This window comes from Fukomys damarensis, unplaced genomic scaffold (genome assembly GCF_012274545.1).
Source record: "Fukomys damarensis isolate Sample0158 unplaced genomic scaffold, DMR_v1.0_HiC HiC_scaffold_12, whole genome shotgun sequence".
NCBI classification, from domain to species: Eukaryota; Metazoa; Chordata; class Mammalia; order Rodentia; family Bathyergidae; genus Fukomys; species Fukomys damarensis.
Genome location: NW_022900924.1, coordinates 53,513,676 through 53,518,595, shown reverse-complemented (window position 1 = coordinate 53,518,595; position 4,920 = coordinate 53,513,676).

The following is a 4,920-nucleotide window of genomic DNA, read 5'->3' as shown; positions in this document are numbered from 1 at the left end:
CCGGCAAGGCGGAAGGACGCATGCGCGGCTCGCGGCCTGGGGTCTAAATGGATGGAATGCCCCGGCGGAGGTCGGATCTGAACCCGGGGCGGCCTGGTCTCCACCGCACTTGCCGGTGAGGAGGATGAGGCTCGATGAAAGAAGATTAGGGACACTGATATTATTGAGTTATTCCATGTGCCGGGCACTTTTCCCATTGAAGTGTTTCGCAGGGCTCAGAGAGAAATGACCTGCCCCGTTATACAAGTTTTCTTAAATTACTGTTTTCTTCTGCCTCTTCCTTTTCCACGTCCTCCTGTCGTGGCACACGTAAGAGCACGTGCCTCTTATCTTTAACATCGAGTCCAAGCCTGAAATGAAAATCCAGACCTCTTGCTCGCCAGCTTTATTTCCCGCCACACCAGCCCTCTCATCTAGTTGCAGCCCCGCTGAATCAGTGGCGCTTTCTCAAAGGCACCATCCTTCGTGGCTACACCGTTCTCACTGAGTCGCCTTTCCCTGCCCACGTTCTCAGGCTACCTGACCAACTTGTCCTTCAGATCAGCCTCAATGGCGTCTCTTCAAGAGGCCTAGAAGAGGCCCTTCCGGCACCTCCACGATGACCTCTCTTCTTTTGTGTCTGTGTACAGTTGAATCGTATTCCTGCAGTAACGCAGCACTCATTCCCCGGATACTCACTGAACATCTCCACTGTGTCAGGCAGTGTGCTGAATCTGGGCCTATAATCCAGGTACACCACCTCTGCCGTCACAGAGGTCCCACCGCACTGGAGGAGAGAGGTGCAGGAGAACAAACAGGAAGTAGGACACAATGCGAGAAGCGTAAGACTGGGATTTAGGGAGAAGCGGGGACATGGTATGGGGAAATGAGAGGCTGGGAGAGAAGATTCCCAGAGACGATGACAGAGTCACTAAGAGAAAAGAAGGCCCAGCCGGGCGTGGTGGTGCAGCTGTAATCCCAGCACTGGGAGGCTGAGGCAGGAGGATCGCTGTGAGTTCAAGAGCAGCCTGGGCTACATAGTGAGTTCCAGGTCAGTCTCAACTACATAGTGGGACCCTGTCTCAAAAAAAAAAAAAAAAAAAAAAAAAAAAAAGAAGGCCTGAGTTGGCTGTGGTGGTGCACATGTGTAATCCCAGCTACTCAGGAGGTGGAGGCAGGAGGATAGAAAGTTTAGGCCAAACTGGGCAATTTAGTAAGGCCCTTTCTCAAAAAAAAGTTTTTTAAGGGTTGGGGTGAAGGCTCAGAAATAAGAACCCTTGCCTAGTATGTATGAGGCTTTGGGGTCAATTCCCAGGGCAGAGAGATTAAAATGTTCTGCAGGGAGGGAATAGCATAGGTAATGCCCCCTAGGGTGTGACTTGTTTGAGAAATATTGGAGGCCATTTCCTCCAACTGCCTAGAAAGGGCAGGGGGCGACGAAGGATAAAGAAACAAAGCGGAGACTTGCGTAATTTCGAAGAACTTGGGGGGCTTGGAAGGGGTGGCGGTGATCTCAGGACTGCTCCTGTGCCCATGCGTGTCTCGCCGATGAGGCGGCTCCCACCTCCGTAGGTGGGATGAGCAGGTCCCCCCCAGGTGAAACCTTGCTCTTCTGTGTAACTACTGGGTTCCCAAAGAACCCGATGTCTTCAGCTGTTGCTCTCCTGCCCTTGAGCCACCACAGCTTCACAGACCACTGAGGCAAAACGGAGCCATGTTTTCGCTTGTCATAGGCCTTAGCTATAGTCATACTTTAACTATGAAATGATTTCCCCCCGCAATTCATGTATAAGAAACTATCCGAGATACTAAATTCACTGGGACTATTTCATAGGCATTTAGTCTACCATTTGATTTTATCCCATCTGTGAGCCAAAAGGCTGGATGCTGGCAGAAGACAGGAGATGCCTGGGTGCAAGACAAAAATCTTATCATAGCTCAGCAAGCGTCATGAGCATCATGTTTGCACAAGTTTCCTGACTTTTACTTTTCCCTTGTCGCTGAGACCAAATACCCGACACCCAAAGTAAAAGGGACAAGGTTTATTGAGCTCACAGTTTGGGGTGGTTCCAGTCCGCAATCGACTGGCTCCAAGGCAGGGTGGCACAGCAGACAGGCAGAAGATAGGAGAAGCAACAAAGGACCCTAACAGCATCTTTCTGCCCCTTTTATTTTATCCAGGGTACAGGGCGGGCAGCACTCACACCCTTAACCCTCGTGCCCCCGAGCCTAGTATTACACTGTGAATCAATCCCAGCATCACACAAGATCCAGCCACCTCTGAAAAAGCCCCACCTATGACTGCGGGGGGCTTTGGGGGGCATCTAGACACAGCCATCACATTTCTTTTGTTCTTTGCAAGGACCACCGTAACAATGCCACAGGCCAGATACATGTTGGACACGCAGGGGACTCACACCGCAGCTGAAGAAGGCTGAACTTTAGGAATCTATTTACTTACAGTGGAACCAATCTGATCCGAATCATGGAAAAAAATTAAATTCATGAACTGAGAAACCACTATATTTATGTAGTTAGTTTTTGTTTGTTTGTTTTGCTTTGCTGTTGTTTTTGGTTTTGGTTTTGGTACCAGGGATCAAATTTGGGTTCTTGTGCTTTCAAGGCAGGAGGCAGAAGCACTGAGCTAAATCCCCTGTCCTGTAGTTAGGTTTTTTGAGACAGAGTCTCGCTTTGTAGTTCAGGCCGGCCTAAAACTGGTGGTGATCCTGCTGCCTCAGCCTCCCAAGAGCTGGGATTACAGCTGTGGGCCACCATATCCCGCTCATGCTTTGGTTTCTGTGCTCTGTTACTAAACTCTCCTGAGTGCTCGACTTGAGAGAATGAGGGTGTTCTTCCCAGCAAGAACCTGACCAGACCTAGGAGGCTGCAGGAGGAGCAGCGTCCTTGGGGGACACCCAGGGGCCCGTCAGTTTAGATCAGGAGGGCGAGGATGTCGGGGGTGTGCTGACCACGCTCCAGGAAAGATAAGCAATTTTTTTTGAAGTCAGGTCTGCTGAGGTATGATCTATGTACACACACAGACACACACAATAGCACTTTAAGTTGTATGAGTTTTGACAAACACATATAATCATGAAAATGATATGGGAATGATGCCAGACCCCCAAACAATACAGGGAAATAACTTGCAACCTGCTAGATGTCCCATACGCGAGTTTGTGCTCCCCAAATCAAAGATTGAATCCCAGAGAAGGATTGTAGCTCCTGAGAGGCAGGAGGTGGCCCAAGTGGGTTGCCTTGGACCCCACTTTTCAGGGGAGGTTTTATAATGCACAGCTATGTGGGTACAACATGGGTTAAAGCTATGAGCAACCAAAAAGGTTACAAGCGTCACCACGGAGATAACAGTGACCAGTGAGGAGCAAGTCATGGAGCACGTGTGCACAGAGGAACAAAGAACTTCTCGGGCAGGGATAGGTCAGAGGACTTGGTCACCCACCGAGGTGACTGGAGGTGCCCAGTGTTACCCCTTATCTGGTCCTTTGGGGAAGTTGCAGCCCTGGCCTCCAACTGATGCCACTCTGGCCACAGCTGTGATGTGTTTTCATCTTGTCCCTGGACTGTCGCGAGGCCCCAGCCTTCCCGGCTGCCTATACTATTTCTACCCAACTTAGCTGTCTCTGAGATCCTCATCACCACAATCAAGATGCAGAACATCAAGTTCTCGTATGTCCCTTTCTGGGCAACCCTGCTTCCCGACCTAGGGAACCACTTAGCCCTACAGTGTGGATTTTTCAAGAATATCATAGAGGCCGGACCTGGTGGTGCACGCCTGTAATCCCAGCACTTGGGAGGCTGAGGCAGGAGGATCGCTGTGAGTTCCAGGTCAGCCTCAACTACATAGTGAGACCCTGTCTCAAAAAGCATTAAAAAAAAAGAATATCATAGAAATAGAATCCTATAATATGCCTATGTACAAACGTACAAACTTTTTTTTTTTTTTTTAAACCAGGGGTGGACTCGGGATCTTGAGCTGGTGGGGCAGGCGGTGGCACCACTGAGCTAAATCCCGAGCCCGGTATTTCCATTTCTTTGGGTAACAATTCTCAGGACTGGGACAGCTGTGTTGAACGGTGCCATGCCTGCTTTTATAAGAAATCCCCCTGTGGTCGTATCGTTTTACCTCCCCAACCGCGGTGTATTGGGAGTTTCGGGTTCTCTGCATCTTTTCCAGCTCGTGGGATTGTCAGGGCTTCAGCAACTTCCTTTTCCTAACCCAAGTCGCTCTTTTTCATAAATAGGACCTGTCTGGAAGCGATGTTGAGGGCCTTCTGTGGGACAGAGGGGTCCCCGGTGGAAGAGTTGCTGGGAACAGCTTTGCCCGAGGACTGGGGCGTCTTTCCCTGTCCTGTTTGCACTTCTTCCTTCTTGCCAGAAGAGGGCAAGAGAGGGCAGAAAATAGACTTTTTTTTTTTGAAACAGGATCTCCCTCGAAGGTGGAATCCTCCTGCCTCAGCCTCCCGCAGTGTTGAAGTGACAAGTCTGCCCCACCGCGCACGACTGCCCCCTCTTTTGGTGGGGAAAGTACCAGAGATGGAACTCGGGACCTTGCCTTGCGCGGCAGGCTGCAGAATCTCTGAGCTAAGTCCCCGCCCGCTCCTTTTACGCTCATTAGTCCTCAGCATCCAAAGCCCTAGCATGCACTATTGTATTTATAGTTTTGCCTCAAATCATTTCCACCTGGCCCTGCCTAATGCTGTCTTTGGAGGCTGGATTCGCCAAATGAGCCATGCGAACTAACTTAACGTGGACCCTGACGCTCGCTAGAAGTCCTTCCTTGCCGAAGCACTGCCCCTGAGCCCTGCGATTCGGCCTTTGCAGAGTCCTCGGTGAGCCCCGGGACGCAGTCCAGCCTGAGCGCGGGCGCCCTCTGGAGCTGGGGCTGGAAGTGCCCGGGGACAGTGCTGACCCTCAGGAAGA